The sequence below is a fragment of the Pholis gunnellus genome (genome assembly GCF_910591455.1).
Source record: "Pholis gunnellus genome assembly, chromosome: 8".
In the NCBI taxonomy this organism is placed as follows: Eukaryota; Metazoa; Chordata; class Actinopteri; order Perciformes; family Pholidae; genus Pholis; species Pholis gunnellus.
The window spans coordinates 19,423,828-19,446,697 of record NC_136534.1 but is presented as its reverse complement, the minus strand read 5'-3'; the positions used below and the strand labels follow the sequence as shown (position 1 = coordinate 19,446,697).

Below are 22,870 nucleotides of genomic sequence, written 5' to 3'. Positions count from 1 at the left end.
ATTATGTCTCACTCCTACTTACGGCTGGAAATCTATTTCATTAATAGGAATATTTGACCAAATTGAAATGTATCACAACACGGCCAGTCACATAAATAAGTAATGAATTTCGGTTAGCTTGTCATAATTACTTTTGACTTCGGCTGCAACTAATGATTCGTTTTTATAGATTAGTTTGCTTTAATATTTTATCCTTTAAGTCGATTGTTTGGTCGATAAAAAAATAAGTTTTCAAATGTCTTTTGTTGTCCAACCAACAGTCCAAAGCCCCAAGACATTCATTTATTCATTTGTTATTAAATTAATTTGTTTATGCAAAACATAATGCATCACAGTTGAGACACATGAGCCAAGAAATTACTTTTACAATTAATCGACTATAAAAATTGTCACCAGTTCATTTTTTCTGTTGACTGTTGATTAATAGACTACTCGTTGCACCTATAATTTGGACCACTTTGTAAGACAACATAATATGTTACCATTGAAAATCAATGAACTATAATGCTGAAGTATCACTCACCGTTAGAGCAGCATGGCTCAGCTGCATGGCAATTGATCCTGTGCATCCTGGCCTTATAGACTAAGAGTTAATAAGTGCTATACTTGACTGATATCATCTATTTTCTTTATGGACTGGCTTTGAGTGTTGGAGGCAGCGCGAGAGCCAAGTGAATTCCACTCCACTGTGTTCATCTCGCATCAATAAGTGCCTCACTTCATACATGCTGTAGCCGTGGGACTCCTCACTGCGGCATTTTATACATGTATTTTTCAGTGAGTTCTTTCTCTTTGTGCAACTGAACAAGGCTACATTGTTGAGATGTTGTAGGCTGTTGGAATGCAAGTATTAATGCTGGGCTGATTATCCACATGGCAGAGAGAGAGAGAGAGAGAGAGGGAAGGAAGGAAAGGAAGGAGAGAGGAATGGAGACAAGGTGTAGAGTGAAGGGAGTGAAGGAGAGCAGCACGTTGAGGCGCAAAAAAAGGGAGAGCTTGACGAACTCTCGGTGGTACTCTTCGACGTTTAAACCGTGTGTATGATGGTGCATGAATACATGTATGTAAGCAGGTGCTTAAGAATGAGAAGGGGTGTCTGGGTATTTGAATGTGTGTCTGGAATGCAAAACCTTATTAACTGAACTAACACTGCAGTGTGTGTGTGTGTGTGTGTGTGTGTGTGTATGTGTGTGTGTGTGTGTGTGTGTGTGAGAGACAAACTAAAGAGCTAGCTGCGTGTGTGGGGCAGGACCCGACTATGTGTGTGGGCACCCGTCAATTGAAGCAGTCAGGGCTGTTAGGAGCATGTGAACATTTACTTCAACCCCAGCATGAACTGGAATCCGGACTTAACGGAGGTTATAAATAGTTGTGTGTGTGTGTGTGTGTGTGTGTGTGTGTGTGTGTGTAATCCCACATCGATGGCAGTACCAGCTGGGGATGGGACGTGGTGGAGCCCAGCACTACTCTCGGGGGGCCTCACATTCACATGCCTTGTACCACCTCTCTTTATGTTAAACTGATGTCTACCGGATTAATACATTTGGCAAAAGAATTGGAGGTCAAGCTTTTGTTTGAGCTTTGCTATTTATTTCTCGATTGTTCTCATCCTCTATTTCTTGCGTTGTCATAAATTGGTGGTAGTTTCTTTCCCTGTTTGCGTCGTGTCATATTGTGCTGCCGTGGTTGTGGCCTCTGGTTCACCAGCTGGTGGTATTTGATCCAGGCTGTCAGAATTGGAGAGCCTGCTCTCCTTGGCAAGGAAGTTGTCAAGTTAAAGCCAGCCAAAAGAAATCTACCATCCACTGCCTACACCCTTTTCAGTAGTCCCTCGGCTCACCCACACACACTCCCCACCTCGCCCCATCTGTTTGTGTGTGTGTGTGTGTGTGTGACTCCATTTGGCGCCGTTTTAGGGGCAGTTGGTGTAACGGTTCAAGAGAGCATCAAAGCCCGGCCCACCATCGGCATGACGGTGCAAACAAAGTCAAAGCTCAGTATGCAGCAGTGACCCCTTGCTAATGCTAACTCCATGGGTAGATCGGTGAGAGATGCTACATGCTATGGTGCAGCTTGAGCAGTCGTGGGCCTTATGCTTACATCGGCGGCAGCCAAACAATGGCATACTTGTCTTCCTGTGGCTGGCCACCTGTTCTCTCCTCCCTCGCTTCGGCTGTGTCCAAGTATCCGAACAGGACCTCCTGTCCTTCATCCAACACTTTCTCCTTCCCCCACCCACACAGTCCGTCTTTCTTTTTCCTTGGCTTCTCCCATTGGGGAGGGTTAGCATTTTTTGCAGGACAAAGGAAATGGTGGCAGTGACAGCGAAAGAAGAGAGACAGCTGGACGGTCATGGACTCGAGATCGTGTTGCATGTGTTCACTTACAACACAGTCTGCACCTCTTTCTCTCGGTGGCCTCATTTCTTCCTTTCACTGTCTCCTCACCCTTCCCTGTCTTTTGACACATTCCCCTTCTTCCAGTTCCTCTTGTGTTCTTGGTTTCTGTTCTCACAATTCTCCCTTTCGATCATTCCATATCTTATGCCGCATCCCACTGTCTCTCTCTCTCTCTCTCTCTCTCTCTCTCGCTCTCTCGCTCTCTCTCTCTACTGTTTCTTTTGTCTTGTTTGTGTGAGTCCGTTCCCACTCGACTATGTGGTCAGAGCCCCTGCGGTGGATTATCAGTCAGTTGACTCACAGAGGGCAGCCAAAGCCTCCAGTACAAACATGAGACAATATCCAAATGATTGGCTGATTGGCTCCGGACTACAGAAACAAGCCCCCATATCAGCTTGAGCCAGGCTCGGTCCACAGGTCTGCCCATAAACCATATTAGCCAGTAACACTGACACACTGCAGTGCTTCTGTTTGTTTATGACAGCTGCTTTGGATGTAATGCTGCAATCCAAAATGGAACAATTTATCAGATAAATACAGAAGCTGCTATCGGCTGTTTTCACATGACAGTTATTATGAATGTGGGTGGGAAGAGGAGTTTAAATTGCAGAAATCAAATGTGTTTTTTTACTTGGTAGCGGGTGAGGGCATGTTCGGTCATCAGTGAGTTCAGAAAGTTTGGTTTTTGCTCAAGTTTTGAGTCTCAATTTCCTGCATCTGTATTCACCAGAAACATATAAATGTATAAAACCGTGAGCTCAGTCAAGGCCGTTCCCTGCTGTAGAGATGGTGGTGTTTTTTTTTTAATATAAATCTTGCCGAGTGCACATTTTGGGGCATAGCTCCCATATATGGCCACTTATTCTCAAAATGTTATGAATGAAGCAACCACTTGGTGTGATTTATGACAACAGAGAGTGGTGAGCATCTGTGGTTCTCGTGCGCTAAATATATACGTTGCCTCTCCAATCTGTGGAACACATTTTCCCCCGATCCACTGGGTCTTCCTTTCCCATCTGCCTTCACTTGTGCGCGGCTGAAACTCAAGCTGGAGTGTTTCCTCCAAGTGTTACCTCCATGTGTTACCTCCCTGTGTCTCCCTGCCTCGCTTGTGGTTCACAGGTCATTATAGAGAAATGGAGATACAGGGCTGGCTCCCCCCCCCCCCCCCCCCCCCCAGCTAACTTTCTGCTTGTCCATGAAGTCATGAAAAATTCTGGAGCCCTGCCGATGATTGTCAGCTTCCACGTCTCCTGTCACTTGGCTTACTTCTCTTCCACATTCCTCAGCTCACACTTCTTCAGTCCTTCTCACCTCTTCTTGGATTTGACAGCCCCAGCGCCCCCCCCCCCCCCCCCCCCCCCTCCATTCTCCTTCCTGTCCTTTCCTCTCTTCCCTCAGTCTCCCCCTTCCCCTCATATACCTGTAAGGACATGTCTGCCTGCCTCTGCAAACCCTTCTCGAAACACCTTCCCCACCATGAATGTCAAAATTCGCCCAAGGGCCCCCAACCCAACCGCAGAATGTGTGTAATTCTAAGCCAGGCAACACAAGAGCACGCTGCTCTCAATGACATTTGGTGACACAGAGACTCAGCGGACAGTCTTTGAGAAGAACTCACATCGGTGACTCGCATCACAACAGCGGAAACAAATTCTGGAAATGTAAATTGAATAGCTTACTCATGCTCAAATCAACTGGGCCTTTGATAAAAGAAAAACAAAAAAAACTCTTTCATGAACAGGCCTGTGATTTTGGACACAGTGTTATGAATAATGAATGAATGATGCTGATGGGAGGTCCAGCTACGCACCTCCGCCACCGCCGCCGCCTTTGAGTTCATCTAATTGAAACAAGTTCAATAGTATCATGTCTGCTTTTATCTCCATCTTGTTTCCTTTGTCTTTCCATCCCCCTCTCTTATAATGAAAAGCACGGCTGATGGCTATGAATATCTAGTCATATGATCACAGACATAATATACCGGATGCGTTTCATTTCACCCTTCTCTTTGCATTTTTTTTCCCCCATTTCATTTCTCTCTCTCTCTTTCTATCCACTTTCGTTAAGTTCAAGTGACATATTTTTCACGATTTCCTTTTCTTGTGTCACTTACAAGAACGCTGCTAGGCAGGTTTTTGATCTTTTCCATCTGTATCTTGCTCAGAATGGTCTCCTGCCCACTACCCTCTATCTAACCCCACCCTTCTGTCCTCACCCCCATACCTCCTCCTCCTCCTCCTCCTCCTCCCTTTTCTTCTCTAACCACTCAGCCATGCTTTCTGCCTCCCTCTACCTTCGTATGCTCAAACGTCTCTACATTATTACCAGATGCCTGGAGATGGAGGAGGTGGATGAGCTGGTGCCAGGGTAGTGGAGGTGTTGATGGCTAAGCTTCGATGCACCTACGAACTTCCAGAAGCCTCCTTCTTGCACACATGCACAAAGATATACACACACTCAATCATCCTGCTTAGCTTCCCACCATATGATGTTTTATTTTGTCCATTATCGTAAACAACCAGCACTTTGCAACGCCTACCTGGACCATCTGCTCCTGTAAACACCTGCAACAACACATACAGTATGTACTTGGACAGAAACCAGAGTTTTGCTTGAGGCTAAAGCTTGGTAAACACTTTACTGTGTTACACTTATTTCTATGTAAGCCAGGACTAGATTAACCCTAAACTTATGTTTTAAAGCTGCTGTAAATGCATAGACATGTACAAAACATCAGAGGTTCCTTATCTTAGGATACACTCTAATTAAAAGGGGAACCAACCTCTCTCCATACTCTGTGGTATGCAGTAGCCATGATTAAAGCAATTCAATGGAGGACAGCCTGACACACTCCTTTCGTACGCTTCATTTCCCCCCCTTTGATTCTGGTATGCTGGCCATCAACATTGCATCTTCAGTTGCAAAGCAGTGCCAGTTTTGCCACTTTTTTTTTCTTCTTTTCCCTCCCGCTCTTCCTATCAGCGTCTGTCATCCTTGTAATCTCTGCCTGTCAGACTCAATCTTCTTGTCATCACTTGTTTTGTTTTCTGAGTTATTCTGACTGTTTTTCTTGATACGGTATCTTGGCTGGACACGTGGTTTGTGCGTTTACATGAGAATGGAGGCAGGGAGGCACAGTATTTGAGGCGAGTTTGTGGCCAGTGGCAATGGGGAGAAGGGATTTTCAGTTTTCAGTCTTGTCGGCACTAAAATGAACAGCCGCTTTAGTTTGCTTCAACCCTCTCTGAACTGCTCTGTCCTTCCTTCTAGAGGAACTGTCATGTTCTCATTACCACACTCTTCACTTGGTCCCTTGGCTTTCAGTAGCCAGTAAAAGAGGGATAGGCGTCAGTAACTTGAAGGGGCCACAATATTGATGAAATGTCAGTGGGGAAACATAGACCTTATAGAAGTGTAAATGTGCTTTATTTAAATCAGGGTGAATAATTGTGTGTGTGACTGTGTGTGGATGCCAAACCGCCCGCAGGGTCACGGGCCCATCTGGTGTGAGATCTCATGGGAGGCCAACAGCACCACACGGCACTGACGGCAGCTTATGACCTTGGCTATGTACACTTCAAAGGAGAGGAGGAGTTGATGGTATTTCTGTCCTGTGTGTTTTCCTGAAGAGCCGGGCATGGGCACTGTGTGAGCCTTAAAATCTGTGTAGAGAGAGAATGAGTGAGTGAGTGCTTGGTGGTTCATGAGGTTTGGTCAGGGAGTAGAATGTGGCCGAGGCATTTTTCACTCTACTACTATGTCTGACCTTTCCCCCCTCTCTCCCCTCATCCTCTTCCTCTCGCCCCCCTCCCATTACTTGTCTTTGTCTCTTTCCCCCCTCCGTGACGACGTCCCACTGTTTTTGTCTGTTTGTTTTTGACTTTGCTGTCTCTTCAAGCAAACCCACTAACCCTTACCTGCCTCCCCCCCCCCTCCCTTCCTCCCCTCCCCTCCCCTCCTCCATCTTCATCAGCCCCGCAGTGTCTCTACCTTCCACCTGGAGCTGCAGGTCCGTGCAGGTTGAGACGCGTGTTGTTTTGTCTCTCTCAGGTTTCACACATTCCAGATATTATCACCTGGCTCCGGTTAGCTTAGCTGATACCCATCTGCAGGGGGGGGGGAAGTCAATCACTTAGCAGACAATGACGGATGTGAGCTCTGTCAAGCCTGGTGCCCACAGACGAAAGGTCTGTGCCAGGCGTGGCCTTAACAGCATTATACGTATGTCATGATGGACGACTTTGTTCTCAGGCCAGTTGTATTTTTCTATGTTGCTTTGCGGAGTCACCAGCAGAGTGTCACTGGAATTGAGTCTAAATGAATGTTGAATATTTAAATCTCAGCTTCATTTCACTTATTATTTCATCTGTGGTCTCCCATCATTTTCTAATCACAAAACAATCCGGGCAATGAATAATAATTTAATGAAGCATGAATGAATGTGCAGCCCACTGGGTAGCAGATTGTAATTTTATGAGGATTGGAGTAATGCTCCTTCTGAAAGTCCCTGGTGAGCCTTGATGTGTAAACGAGTTAGACATTTTTGGTGTGTTACTCGGAAAAATGTGAAGATGGCTTCATAAAAAACAAATCCGAGCTCGGAACTGAAATTATTCATGGTTGACGTTTCCTGTAGTTACGCTCTGTCATTTTCAAGCTCTCCTTTTTTTTTTTTTCCAACCTTCGTTTTATCAGGTAACTCGAGGACAGTGTTCTCATTGTTTATTTCTGCGTCTGCGCGTGTATCTATCCACGTCTAATCCAGCCTCGGGCTGCTTCTGTTCTCTGCGGGCTCAATGTCAGCAGCCGGACTTTGATGTCAAGCCACAATTTATTTGTCTGTCTCTGCGGACTCCCCTGCTGTCCACATAATGTCAGGCAATCAATAATAATGTGACCTACCTATCTACCCCGCCTGCCCACTGCTTTAGTTATTCGCCCCCTGGCCTGCACTGTTCCAATCTCTGACCTGCCCCTAAATAAAAAAGCCCTCTCCTGGCCTTTCCTCCCACTTTTAACAATAATGTCTAGCTATGACAATCAGCTCTGTCTGTTACCGTGGTAACATACAGCCCCCCTTAAAGCATAGACCAACCACTACTCCTTTCATTTAAAAAAAACAACAAAAAAACTGCTCCCTGTATGGAAGCAGATCAAAAGAGGACGTGTTAAAGATAGAGGGATGCATAAAGAAAGAGAGAATTAGACGGATCAGCTGTTTGTTCATGAATATGTTTAGTGGGCCCTCTTCTTCGCTCCCCCTCAAACCACCGCTGTATGTCTGTGGACGTAATGGAGAATGGGAGAGGACAGGTGTGCCATTATAGCGCAGATTAGCGAGGAATGCTGGAAGGTTAACACAGACGGGAGTTGGCTAACTCCAGTGCATATTTGTGTGCGCTTGCGAGCTCATATTCCCTCGGGTTTACGATAAAATATGTGTGCATAATACGTGATCTGCATGCCACTCATGATATGTGTGCTTGGTCTATCCATATGCTGAATGATATTTGAAATATGCTCACTGGGTGTGGGTGTGTGTGTGTGTGTGTGCAGACGTAGCTTTCTGCCGTCTCCTTGCCCTTCCCATGTATGGGCGAGCGTCAGCCTCTCACTATCTCCTCGTCTCCGGCTTATCTGCCGGACTGTCTCGAAGTGTTGATGCAGAAAATAGAAACTACTTTGTGAGAACGCGTTCTCTATTCCTCTCCCCTGTGTGAAATATGTCCCATTCAACATTCAACATTCAACAAAATACCGCAAGACACAAAAGATAATGTAGCGTGACACGGAAAAATGATGTAGGATGCTTTTAACTGGCTACCACGAGGGTGTTTTATCTCTCCATAATGAGCTATCTGCATGAGAAAACTGTTGGCATCAGTTTGAGGCAGAGAGACATTTGAGGAAGCTGTCCGCATACAAATGAGTGTGGTGCCACTGTATCTATATCTATAAATATATCAGCATGTGTATGTGTTTCTCCTTACAGCTAGCGTCGCACAGTGTGGCTGTTATTGGGTCTTTCCAGTACCCGGCCTCTCAGCCAGTCAGCCAGCCAGCCATGTGGTCCCTCTCCACTCTAATTAAACTCACTGTGGTTCCAAGCTCCAACCAGAAAGACACAACCTCGGTGCCAGACTCTGTGTCAGCTGCTGCCAAGACCTGTACATTGGTTTGTGTGTGTGTGTGTGTGTGTGTGTGTGTGTCAGCGTCAGCGAGGGAGAGAGAAAATTGAGAGGGCTCATAACCACATTTACCTCTCATTTCACTCCCTCAAGTAATAGTGTAGACGAGTCTGCCAAGGCACAAGAGGAGCAGCAGGGAAAAAACAAATAGAAATGTGAGAGCGGAGACAAAGACGGATCTACAGTAGACGATTTATTCAAATGGTTGTTGGACTGAGGGAGTAGAGGGAGTTTAGTGGATTTAGAAATCAAGAGGAAGAAAAGAGAGGAATGCAGGAGAATAGTAATTAACTCTGAATTATTCTATCTCTGAGGGATCAGGGGGATTAATAGAGGCTTTGGTTTGGATTCTGCACCTTTTGCTCTGTTTCAGCATGGGAGTCTGGTCCCTCTATGTAAACGTGTGTGTGTGTGTGTGTGTACCGCATGTGTCTCACTGTACTCCAGAAGGCTCCATGTGTCTGTGCCAGTGGGCTTGTGACCGTATCTGCCAGCCAGCCAGCCAGTGATTTTTGTGTGTATTGATGTGTGACTTTGTACCCCCCACTTACTGAAGTTCATCCAAGCATTATGAGTTAATCCGCCATAATAGGCAAAAAAAGACAGAAAGTGGGGGAGAGAGTAAGGTAGGGGGAGAAGGAACAGGGGGAGAGAGGGGGGGGGGGGGCATCAAAAGGTAGTGAGAGTAACAGTCGGCCGTGTGTGAGGTATTCCAGGCAGGAGACTACAGATTTAGGGCCAGACAGACCGTTCTAAATCTCCGGCTTATACGCTGTTTTGGGACAGCGAGTGTTGATAGCCCAGGCAGGCAGACAGCTCATGTCGTTCAGATGAAATCATGGCTTTGAGCGCCTCACCATCGCCATTATAAATCCACCCAAACACGATAAGGAAACACTGATTTAAGAGGGAGACGGGAAGCAAACTTTTTTTTTTTTTTTTTTTTTAACCAATGAATCAGTGGTGGAGTATGAAGTTGGAATCTAGTGGTTTAACTAACACATGGAGGTCAATGGTGGCAATGAATTAGCACAAGTTATGGAAAGAAAAAACAAAAAACATGGTGAGGCGTTAGTCATATATTCCCAGTACACAATGAATGAGTTCACCTTTTAGTCAGGGTTTCCCGTATCTCTTAACCTCCCACTGAGTGTTGCCACTGTCAACACTGTATAAGACTGTTTGCCCAAGACAAGAGGGGTTAGGGGGAGGGAAAGGGTGGCAGTAGGGCCGGAGGGCAGGTGCAGGGGTAATTTTGTGATGGCGGAGGAGTCGAGTTAGGTTTTATCCGGAGCCAGTGACCCGTTCTGTATGTACACAGTGTCTTGTATCTCTTGATCTATATCTCTCTCCCTTAACTTTTTAACTGTGCCATTTCTTTTGTGGTTTTGTTTAGTTATTTACTCTGCGGCCTTCCTTGAATTCAAGATTTCCAAGATCCTGTTAACAACACGGAATTGAATATGTTTTCAGGAACGCGCGCACAAAAAGAGACACGCTCCTTTTCAAGCTCTCATTTCCACGCTCTCGTGCCCTTTTCTTTCTGCTTTTCCCTATCGCTCTGCCAGTGTGCTCACGCCTTCCTCTCTATCCCTCTATCTGTCCCTCACACACGGGCTTTACCATTCTGCTGAGCACGAGGGCCTGTTTTTAAAAAAAATGGAGCAACGGATGGATAAGAAAACTGCAAAAGGGATAAGGGATGTAGAGAAAGGAAAGAATGGAGGGGCAAATCAACCCGTACTCCAGTGGCCTGTTATCTCATTACAGCGGCACCGGCTTGTCACGCCCGGCTGACTGGCCCCCTAAGGAGCGCCCTCACCCCCTTATAAGACCCCCTTTATTCAGCAAGCGCTCTCGTATTTCAGATTGGGCACAAAGAAGGGCAATTCTCTCTGGTTTCTGAGCTGTCCACACCAGATTTGTGTATCCTATAGCTCAGGCGAGGCACACGGTCGAATATACAAAAGGGGCACGGCCACATACACAGAAGCCTTGTTAGTTGCTAGTTATGAAATGATGCTTGCGGATAATGGAGGCTAATAGGAAGAGTGGATATCCATTTGCTCCACCATTTTCTGCCTATTCCAGGCCTCTTGTGTCGTCCCACGTGGGTATCAGAGGAGGGCTTGAAGAGGCAACTGCTGTCAGCTGAAGTAGTGGAAATGGTGTTCCCCTCTCTGGCTTTTCTCCCTCTTCTGCCAAAATGAAGGCTCATTAGAAGTGAAGGGAGGGCCGGTTCTAAACGAGATGGGCAGAGTGCTACTCAGCACTCCTACAGAGAGAGAATGAGAGAAAGACAGTGAAAGAGGACACAGCCGAGAGAGACAATGCAGAGTGATTTTGCTCAAGTGGAGCAAAACATAGGATAAGACTACATACAAGCAAGAAGAGCTTTTATTTTGATTAATGTATCAGTTAAAAGCAATGGTGCATAAGTCCGATTGTAAAGCTCAGTGTGGAAATTTCATGTGAAAATGACCAGTTATGCTAACATTTTGTGGCATTTCGTAAAGATCCACTGAATTAGCAAACTGTCTCAGCTTATTAAATCTCCCTTTTTCGCCTGTTGATCTCCATAACCCCTCTTTTTTTTAATTCAGACAAATTCGCGATTTGATTGCGGTTACATATACTACCTGATAACCAAGCGAACAGTCATTCCTGTGCAGCTGCACTGACATATGGATCAAATGATTAATTTACTTTCACCAAGTCAATCAACGATGTAAAAACAGAAATACAGCCTCGCCCTTTTGAACGACATCAGCTGCATTCTCATGTAAAATGACCCTTTTAAAAAAAAGAAAAAGCTCAGATTTGAAACAGCCTCATTCTGTGGACAGAAATCTATAACAGAGAGAAAAAGATCTGTGTAGCCGGCTACAAGTGAGGGTCTGTTTTCCATCTGTTCATATAGTGATTTAATCTCAAATATCTAAGTAATCTTAAAAAGGGGCAAGATCCGGATGCAAGCTACAGCGGCATCTTGGTGTTATTTACCCATAGTCCCTCTGTTACCTCCCTTTGTTGACCTCAGCTTTTGCAGTGTGTGGATAACCCGTCCACACAGGAACAGGCTTTTTGTCAGGCCAACCAAACACCTGGGTGCTACAATGCAGTTTGAGATGACTGCTGGAAAAAAAAAAAAACAGCGACAGTGGGAGGCTGTGCGTTTGAGGAATTGAGCTGTTGAGATATGAAGGGCAGGCAGGTGTGTGTGTGTGTGTGTGTGTGCGTGTGTTTCTCTCCGTTTGTTACTGTAAGAGTAATCATACTGTAAATAGACTACTGTAAATAGAACTTGAGACATCCATCCCCGGACTCATCAGTATTAAAATACACGCAAGTTGGCAGGACAGCTTGTTTCACCCTTCACTAAATATGTGTGTGTGGGTATTTGTGTCTGTGTGTGTGTGTTTTTCGTAGTAAGGTTTCAGAGCAGATATTTGAGACCCGCAGATGCACATGTTGGCCTGCTTTCACCTTTTTCCTCACCTTACAACTTATCTCATATCGTATTTCCCTCTCCGGAAACAAAATTGTCCGGGCATATTTATTTTATCTTAACCAAACACACCGTGTGCCATTGTATACTCAAAGACACACACCTACACAAACACTGTAATGTACACACTCCAGTGGGTTGTTTATTACAGTAAATTGGACATAAGAGCTACCTTACGCTGAGTATTTATCCGCACTGTGAGCTAGGAAATGACTTGCAGAATGAATTGATTTAAGGATGGAGGGAGAGGGGAAGCGAGAGAGACGGCAGGGGCGGCAGCACTTTGTCCTAACCCTTTTAGTGAGATTAGCTGTAGCCTTAATGTCTCTCCCTTTATTTATACTCTGAGTCAGCCTTTCTCCTCGCCCTCCCTCTGACAATCTGTCCTGACGGTAGGAAACAGGCGTCAATAAGTTTTCATTTAGAAAATTTAAAACCATTACAGTAAGAAACAGGCAGCGAATTGAGCACGGACTGTCCTGCTGCAGCAGTGACGTTGGGTTTGATAAAAACAGAAGGGAAGGACAGTGAATCCTGAGGATGTCCTCCCTCGAAAAAACAGGCTTACTTTTTTCTGTCTATTCATCAATGACTTCCCTTTTTTTCACACTGAAAAGTAAAGGACTTTTAAAATCCTTGAGGTGCCACTTCTCAGTAATAAATACTGAAGTACGTAACCTAACATGCTCGACATTCGCAAAATGTGGAATATCCTCCATGACGACAGTTAAGAGATTAAGTTTCCGCTGCATTTTGAGAAACCACTGGTTGATACTAATGTTACCGGCATACTGCCGTACCAGTGACAACTGTTTTAGCATTCGTTCTGGTGCCCTTGGTGAATTCTGAGAAAATGCACCCAATGATGTCTGAGTGCATGGAAGTATGAAGATCTTTAGAAAAAATGGCAGATTCAGTGCTTTTGGAGCTCTTGACAGTCATCCGATGAATAAAATAAAAAAATGTTGGAGGGCAACAGTGAGACAGTGAGTGTCTAAAAACTCCCAGTTTGCCATCCATCCATCCCTCCATCCATCCCTCCATCCATCCATCCATCCCTCCATCCATCCATCCATCCCTCCATCCATCCCTCCATCCATCCCTCCATCCATCCATCCAGCCTCTTTTCCGGCCTGCTCCTTCCCTGAGAGGAATATATAATCTTTACTGCTGCTCTCATCACTGAAGGCACCTCATTAGGATACCCCATTATGGACGCCAGCGACATTAGCGTCAACATACGCAAGCAGATTGCCTCTGCCAAACATTGCATATCATTCTGGCCCATTAAAGCGAGTCATTTACCTTGGTAAATGGGCAGAGGCAGAGGGGAATTGAAAATAAACGCAGGGGACCCTCTACCTCCCTCACTTCATCTTTCTCCTTGCCCCAATTTGAACCACTGCATCCACGGCAGCTTCTGTGCACAAGTTTCCTTTCTCTGGCTTGATGCTCATGCTCCGGCATTTTGCATCAGCATCCTCTTGTGTCTGCTGCTTCTCTTCCGCGAGACCCTCTGGTCTTCTCAACTCAACCAAACTTTTCATCGCATCTGCTTAACACTACCCCAGTCCAACTCTCCTTTCTTTTTTTTTCTTTTTTTGGCCTGCCTATCCCTTCATTCCTGCCTCCACTCCGTTTCTACATTTTATTTTTCGCCATGGGCTGTTTCAAGGAAGGAGGGGGAATAGCGAGAAAGACTGGGAGAGAGAGGGTGGAGGAAAGGACAGGCTGTGTTAATTGGAGAGCCTGAGGCGAGAGGGGTGGAAGGAAGAGGGAAAAGGAGGCCCAGATTCAGGGGCCCAGAAACATTAAATATTAACACCTTTTCTCATCTCTGCCCCCTTAGTGACATCTACTGATTGGGTTCTCTCTCTCAGTCGATCAAGACACATGTACACACGCACACACACACACACACACACACACACAGTCCTTTCTCTCTTTCACCAAATTGAGTTCCCTCTGAAAATGAAAGGCATGGAGGAAGAGACTTGGTGCGGTAATTGGCCAACCCACTCTGGTTTGTGCCCTTTGATTTGAAAAATAATGAAATTCCTCTTGATATTTTTTATCCGATCCTGCATGTCGTTCACCGCTATGGCCTTGCTTTTTTCTTTTTTTTTTCTCTCTCTCTCTTTGTTACGCCCACTGTGTTAAGACCCAAAAGTGAGCTCTAATAGGAGCAAGACTGTCGCCATTGTCTTGCTAACTCACTGTTAATGGAGTCACATATAATGGCACCAGATTGTGTCGGCTTAAAGATATTAGCTTTACAAATGGCCCAGATATTCTATGTGAGGGATGATTTCAATTTTACTCAGCTAACTCTAATGGGGAAGGACACTTGGAGAATACTTTGGTTTATCAGTGAGACGATATATCAAAGCTACTTTTGCAGAAGCACTTACACAGCACTAAAACTCACACGACTCATGCATTCATAGCTCTATTTATAATCTCTTTATAAGACGTCTTGGCTGTGTTTTAGTTTATTTTTTCAACCAGAGCGGGGCGCAGGACCGCAATGTCAGCACAACAAATTCTACTCATGCACACTGTCTCCGCTTTTTCCTTTTTTGTTTTTCTCCTCCTCGCTCCTACCATCTATCCTTGTCCTCATTTTCTTATCCCGACTTACTGGCCCATGTTCGAAGACAAACACACCCACCTCTCCCATCCCATCCCAACACCCCCCCCCCCCCCCCCCCCCCCCCCACACACACACACACACACACACACTCAATGACCACACAGCTCTAAACTCGCCTGTTTGAATGGGCTTGACTTCTCGCCCAGTTGTCAAGACGACAGGACCAGCGAGGGGGAATCTCCTGTTAGACAAAAGAGTGTGTGAGGGGCCGACCTTGTAGCCCCACTTCACACTGTTTGTCTTGAGCCCATAAACTGCCGTGAGATGACACACACACACACACACACACACACACACACACCAGGAGAGCTGTGATTTATCTGTCGCAACTGTGATGTTACCTCTCTGCCCTCGGCTCTAATACAACAGACACTTTAATACACAAAGAAATCCACACTCCCGCTGCGTGACATCATTTGCCGACTCATTGAACTTTGCGATGACTTGCGGCTCCGCATTTTATTGCATTGAGTAGGATGCAGATGCTAACATGGTGTGGAAGACTGATGCGTGCCCAGGCTAATTGAAAGTGGCCTTACGTTTGACTCAGCTGCATTACGTCAACGTGAAATCCCCGGGAACATCGGCCCTCTTCTGAACTCGTGTCCTTGTTCTTCTGCCGTCGTCCTCTGTCTCTCCTCAGTCATTTTACGTGAAGTTCAACTTGTGAATCCCAATGAAGTTACAACGTGATTCAAGTGCTAATCGCATAACTTTAAACATCAGGAAACGGATCTAAAGCAGGAAGGCTGATATCAGAACCTGACTGAAGGGACAAGTGGAGCTAATACAAAAACTGCAGAAAACTGAAAACAGAACAATAAAAAGGATTTACAAGATTCTTATAAAACCAATGATAAAATCTGTTTTCCCCTCAGAGTCTCTCCTTCGCCCCTTCCATCTCAAGCTGACGCACTTAGCTGGTGGTTTTATTACCAGTAAATAACCAAAGTGGTAAAACACAGCCTCCTGTGCTAGACTCACATGACCTAAACAACCAGCTGCAGCCTGAACGTACGTGTGTGTGTGTGTGTGTGTGTGTGTGTGTGTGTGTGTGTTGCTGCAGGGTCCCAGGTGTGAATTTTACTTCTACTCAGGTGGTACATCGGTACAAGCCCTGACAAGAAGACAGACAACCCCCTTCATATCCTGTGATTGCGGTGCAAGGGCTTAGCATGGGGCATCTGAACATCCGGCATCGGTCTATCTCACCTTTTAATCAAGACACCCCTCCGCCCTTTCCCGACATACAGACACCGCACATAAAAACATGATTAAATGAGGGCACCCTGTTTCACCTAGCACCTAGAATTCGAGCACCAAAGATGTTATTGTGTTTGACGGCAATTAGAAGCCCAGATACCATCTTTGAAGCACAATAGACTGTCGACTGTCTGCTTTGGGAGTCCTGACTGCAGAAGCTTTTGACTGGCTCGTGAAGGGTCAGATGAGATTCACAAGACTGAGGATGATTCTCTGATTGCTGTAATTGCTACTTCAGAGTTCCGCCATTCAAATAAAACAAAAACTTAAAGGTTTGTCGAGGGTTTCTTGTGAAGCATGTGACAGTGGGAGTTGTTGGAAACTTGCAAGAGTTCCCTTTCACTTAAAATTCTCTTTGATTAAGATGTCTTAACAGACCCCCCCCCCCTCCCCCCCTCATATCAGAATTAGCAGGCATATAGCAATAAACAGGAATTTGTCTTGGGAGCAGTTCAATGGAGACTCTTGTTATAACTACTTTATCGGTCCCACTTGGGGTAATTTCCTTTTGCATGGAACATCATAAGCACATCTAGACACAGTAGCACACAAAAGATGCATACAAAGAGCCAGCAGCAGGCTCTCTGCATACATAAGCACATAGCTCTGTAAAAAGGTCAGCTACAAATCCTTTATGATTATTAGCGCATGGTTTGTGAAGAAACAAACTCATTACTGAATCATTTTCTCTGCCGAATGGTGATTTGCATTGTTCGGGACAATTTTGACATTTGAATAGACGTATTCATATCTGGGTACACAAGCACCACATGTACATGTACGCGGTCAGACTTCCAGTGCAACAGGATATTGCATGCTTTGTCACACTGCAAGCAATGTTTGCAGTGGCAACGAGGCTTAGGTGGTGCAGCTTTTTCATGGCCTTTGCAGTATTTTATTGCTCTTCTTGGCACATAATTCCCTGTCCTTGCATTGTCTTTTTTTCTCTACCCTTTGCTGTCTTCTCTTTTTTTCTGGCCATTTCTCCCTGTTATACTAATCATATGTCGGTGTGTTTCTAATTAGCATAAGAAACATATCAGTGCTTCCCTCTCAAAGGTCAACACTTAGCAGGACACGACAGGTCATCACTTACAGCACTTAGTATGCTATGCATGGCCCTTGTATGGATACACTTGCCCATTAGAAGTATCCAAGGAGACAGACAGTGTATCTATTTCGGTCTGGTTCTCATTGTATGTGTGCGTGTTTTTATTTTTTGTCTCCTTGGTTGCAAAAACTTCTGACTCCACAAACGTTTTGAGTCTAGAGAGTTGGGAAACTTCCTCTTTCTCTCTCTCTCTCCCTCCCTGTCCATCATCTTTGTGTCTCACTGTGCCTGTCTCCCTCCCTCACTCCCTCCCTCCCTCCCTCCCTCCCTTGCCTTCTACATGTGGCATTCATTGTTGGTGAGTGTGTGTGTGTGTGTGTGTGTGTGTGTGTGTGTGTGTGTGTGTGTGTGTGTGTGTGTGTGTGTGTGTGTGTGTGTGTGTGTGTGTGTGTGTGTGTGTGTGTGTGTGTATACGTGTTTTGCAGCTGCTGTTCCTACACTGCACCTGTTTGTGTCTCATCAGTCAGGCGTTGACGGACTCCAGGCCTTACATGGACCCACCCCAACACTGGTAGTCTGGCCCAGCCTGCCCCTGCCCACCCCCCCCCCACACACACCACACACACACACAGACACACATATTTATCATACAGTATACTGCTATTCAAACTATGCAAGGGAACATAGTTTTCCTTTCAATGCTTCAACAGAAGTGCACAAACCGAACTGAACCGTTTTCATGTCTCTGCAGTGTCCGACCACAACCGTATTGTTTGCAAATGCCAGCAACATCCAGTAGTTTTAACAACATCAGCAAACACCACCTTCTTCAGAAGTGAGCACCCAGCGAAGAGCCTCTTTCTGTTTATTTTTCCGCCTCACGGCTGGCCCCTCTTGGGCACAGCTCTGAGATTTTTAGTTTTAAAATGAAACTCACTGAACAAACTGAATTTCCTGAGGAGTCTTCCAATCTAGCAGGGCCGGCGGACCAAAGTGAGCGCTGAGCGAATGTGAAAGGCCCGTAAACACGAGATTTGAATCGGGTCCAGTCCGCAATATTACTAGGTCATTGTCTGTGTGAGAGCTGAGGGCAACCTGCCACGCCCCGCTGCCACACCTATACTATACATGCACTGAGCCTCTGGCTCGTGGTGACAGTGAGTCAGTCACGTTGTGTGTGTGGTGATAGTAACCATCACAACATGTGGTGGGAGTGAAGCCACATTTATACTTGCGGGTATGCTTTTATAGCTCAGCATTTCAGTTCAGTCATTGGTTACGCCACTAGCAACTATTTTTGATAATATAGAAACTTGCATGGGTCTCCTTCCTCAATTGTGAGGATTTGCTGTGGCTTCCATAATATCTTTCGGTTTTGGAGTGATGATCAGACAAAACAAGCAAATTGATGGCATCACATTGGACTTAAAATAAATGTTATGTTTTACAATCAAAGATTTTCATCACAGAGTGAAGAAACTGACAAATGGAATCAGGGAATGCACAGCCTATGCATGCAGGCTCTGTAAGCCCTTAATGATTAAGTACGGATGTAGCTATTGACTTTGAGATATCATCATAAGAGGGGCTGATCAGTGGAAAGTGATGGATAAAAATGAGGAAGTTATTGTTGTGTCGTTTATTTCAATGACCGCGTGCTGAAGGTGACTCAGCTCTCGTGACATTGAAGCGACAGGACGCTGTTTGCTTTGCCAACAGTCGAACACACTAATCCTATTAGAGGCCACACACACACACAAACACACACACTAACACATGGACACAGGTACACACACCTTCTGACATTCCTCGTCTGTCGGGTCACATACTCCTCTTGAACTTTATAGACTCACAGAATGGATTAATTCTTCCGTACTCTCGTCACAGTGTTGGCACTGATGCAGATGTGTACGCTTTATCTCCGTAACGCCTGCTGACTGTGATCTAACAAACTTTCCTCGCACCCCTAGCACCGTCATCTCGTGTATACAGTAGAATTAAATAAAGCTGAGTTACCCAGAACAGCCATTACTTTAATGCGGAGGGGTGTTTGGGTTCACAGGGAGACAAACATGGCACTATCAGTGAAATGAGGTTCATGGTGGCTTCATAAATAGGCTGTAGGTGGGTGACAGTCATGTAGGTAAGACTGAGTTTCCACGCACACTGTTGTTATTCTCTCACCCTTTCATTCTCCCTCTTTTTTCTTATTTCCTTTGTGCATTTCTGTTATCTTGCATTGCCTTTCCGTCTTTCAAACACGCACATGCGCAGACCAGACACAGAAGTGAGTTTGTGCGCTGGGTATTAAAGAATGCTCTTTGAGAATACGGGATAAAAAGAGGAGAGTCGGAGAGAGAAAGAGGCTCCTGGTTTGATGTCCAGAATACGACAGTAGGTGAGGGGAGAACAAGAGAGGAAAAGAGGACAGGAGAGAGGATCCAGCTGGTTCTTTTCATAATGAGGGGCGCTCGCCTCGTGTGTGTCAGTGTGTGTGTGTATGAAAGAGAAAGAGAGAGGGTGAAAGAGATGCAGGCAGAGAGAAAAAAGGCAGAAAGAGACACAGAGAGAGTATTAAAGATGGTTTCACATTAACTTTTCAGTAGATGTGGGACCGACACGGCTCTCTGGGTCTTCACTCTGCCACGCCGCTTTGACTGCAGACTTGGGTCTTTTTTTTCCCCGACACACACTGTACTTAACCGTAGCTTTTTGGGGTGATTCATTCAGTTACTCATAAATATCACATGCATTATAGATATACTGTAAGAGTGTATGTTTGTGTGTGTGTGTGTGTGTGTGTGTGTGTACACAGGTCACAGTCTGACCGTCTCGTTCCCATCTGTCTTTCTACCCGGTCACGCACCCCATCACACACCACCTCACACACACACTTTCCCTCTCTTTGGCTAAATCCGATTATCTGGCCTGCGCCAGCTAATGAGACCCCCATGAAGCTAGCAGCCCCCCCCACACACCCCCAACAGCCCCGGCCACTCTCTTCCTCTCCCTCTTTCACACACACACACACACACAGTGACACCCAACAGCATGTGTCTCTAAATACACAAACACACTGCTCTAAACTCAGATTGGACAGAGGACTTCCCTAATTATGCTTTAATTGTCTGTCTCTGTCTGTCCATCTGCCCCATGTGTAAAACACAGAGCAGCAGCCTGACTGATCACTCTGGACCAAAGCATATTGTGAATGACACCCCAAGGGTGAGAGTGAGACAGACAATAAAATCAAATGAGAGATAGGGAGGGGGAGAGGAAGAGGTGCAGATGGACTCTGTTGATCTACATTTTCAGCACATATCATTGCTTTAACTGCCTCTCGGTAGCTTTTTTTTTTTTACCCGCATGCAATCCAGCAACTGAGCAAACCCAGTTAACAAAAAAAACAAACACGTCTAGCTTATGTCGAAGCAATTAAAACATAGACATCCAAACCATCCAAACATCCTCGGTGGGTTGTTTGTTCTGTGTTGCTGACACTAGTAGGGGACTATTATTATCCCATGAAAGAGGAAGCTGATCTAAATGTGAGGATTCAGCTATTTTAATCATATTCCATTATGTCTGGCAAAGACTGAAAAATGTGCATAAAATATGACCCGAGAATAATGCTGTTATTTCACAGGAAGTGAATGTGATGCGTTTTGTATTACTTGCAAGTAACAGCTAAAAAATGTGCACCCAGCAGATGAAAAGGTAATTGCCAGTTAATGATATTTCAGTAAACTAAATTTCTCACAAACGCTGTCCAACCTTAAAGGGACAGTTCACCTCAAAATACAAAAAACAACATATTTTTCATATCACATATCAATCTAGATTGTTTTTCTGGCAAAAGGCTTTGATGCTGAGATCTTAAAATGTTTTCTTTTTTTGGTGCTTTGAGCATCACACATACAGTAAAGCGACATATAGTCCCATTGTATACAAAATTAGGCAACTCGCACCAAAACAATTACGTTGATAAAAATCTCTAGAGTTGAGAGGAAAGATATGTATTTTTTTATTTTGTGCTGAACTGTCACTTTTAATTTGGAGATTCGTGTAAACATGTGTTTTCCCAAAACCAAATTACTGGAGTAACTGAGTTGAGATTTGGGCTTTCTGTGTATGTGCCTGTAAGTCACTTGATTTAATGTGGTATGTGTGTGTGTGTGTGTGTGTGTGTGTGTGTGTGTGTGTGTGTATGTGTGTGTGTGTGTCTATTTTTCCCATGCACCACTTAACAGGACTCTTAAATCCTGAGTGCCTGCCTGAAAGCGCAGCTCTTGGTTTACTCACACATTCGCACGTTTGCTTGTCTGGCTCGCTTGTGTTTGTGTTGGCGTGGAAACAGAGCAGGATTTTCTTCTGGGCTACATCCCTCTTGCAGCCTCGGAACATGAGACTTGGTTTGCAAAACTAATGTTTCACTTGAGAGCTGAGCTTATGGAACCAAATATTTAAAGAGAGTAGATGAAAAAGGCAAATGAGAGGCAGGATGAAAATAGAGAAGGGAAGTGAAAAATTAAAAAGAGACATGAGATCTTTCAATCAAATGTCAACACTTGACTGACCCTTGACCTCTGTGTGGTTTGTGGGTCACGGTGAATCTCATCTGACCCTGGTGGAATGTGTCTCACTAACACCGACAGTGTGTATTTTTGACAGCACTCCCTGTTATCTCCTCTTTATGAACTCTCAGCCTTCTCTCTTTTCCTTCCATCCTTCGCCTTCTTTCTTCCTCACAGTGAAGTGATAACAAGGTGGCCGTCCCTCAGCTCCTCTCGTCTCGCTTTAGACATTTTGAGCAAACACTCTTTCATCTCTCCCTTCTGCATTTCTCTGCCCTGTTATTAAAACTACCCCGTCAAACAGCTATAGGATTCCCAGAAGTCCATCCTCCCCACTCTGGCAAGTTTTGCACAACAAATCAATTATTTACGTGTAGATTTTGTAGTCCAGAAATTGATGACATGATTAATTTAGTGTGGGGCTGGGTTGTTCATTAGCTACACATGTGTCCAGAATATAAATATTGAATTGAGTGTAGATCTATGTTTTTTTTTTAACAGTTTGCAGTGTTTAACTGTTGCTTTCCCGATGCATCCATTATTTTCTTTATAAAGAGAGGTTGTCATACAAGCCTGCCAAGTGGCCGTGCATTTCAAACTGCATAGACTATGAAATATGCCGTCCATATCATGAGGGCTTACTTTTTTTGATTTGATGGTTAAAGATTGAAACAACTTCACCTACGAAATTGTCCTTTCTTTCCCAACATTAGAGCCTCCCGCTCACCACACAGTGGACTTCATGTGTACCAGGATTTATGACACTGTATGTGCTGCAGTGACTTCATTAGCAGAAATGGAGCTCCTTCCCTTCCTCTATAGCTCTCCGTCCTTCCCCTTCCTCTTTCCCCCGCCTTTCCCCTGTGTAATGCAATCTCCTTGTCACGTTGTTTCTCCATAGCTAGGTTGTATAGAGCGTTAAGAGAGCTATAGTGTTCCCTATCCCCGCTGGAACCAGTTTGGGTCCATCTTGTGCCTTAGCTGCTACTCGCTCCCATTGTTATGTGGGACAATTTGTGCATCCTAATGTCTCTATTAAATGGAGAACGCCGACAGTGACGAGGGCCCTCTAGCTTCCCTCTGGGTCCCTCAACAGCTTTTACTGCTGTTCATAGACCTTCAAGGGAATACTGATACCTGTAGCTCGCTATCCTTTGCAGCGAACGGCTGCTGTCGACTGTTCGGATGCAGACTTTTTGTGTCCCGGCCTGTCATGTCTGGTATCAATGCA

The 22,870-nt window shown here is 45.1% G+C and overlaps 1 protein-coding gene across 1 annotated transcript in view; it reads left to right on the top strand.

Moving 5' to 3' along the window:
* bcam (basal cell adhesion molecule (Lutheran blood group)) overlaps nucleotides 1-22,870 on the top strand; it is a 45,014-nt gene that overhangs the window by 6,966 nt on the left and 15,178 nt on the right. The gene's annotated exons all lie outside the window — the stretch shown is intronic.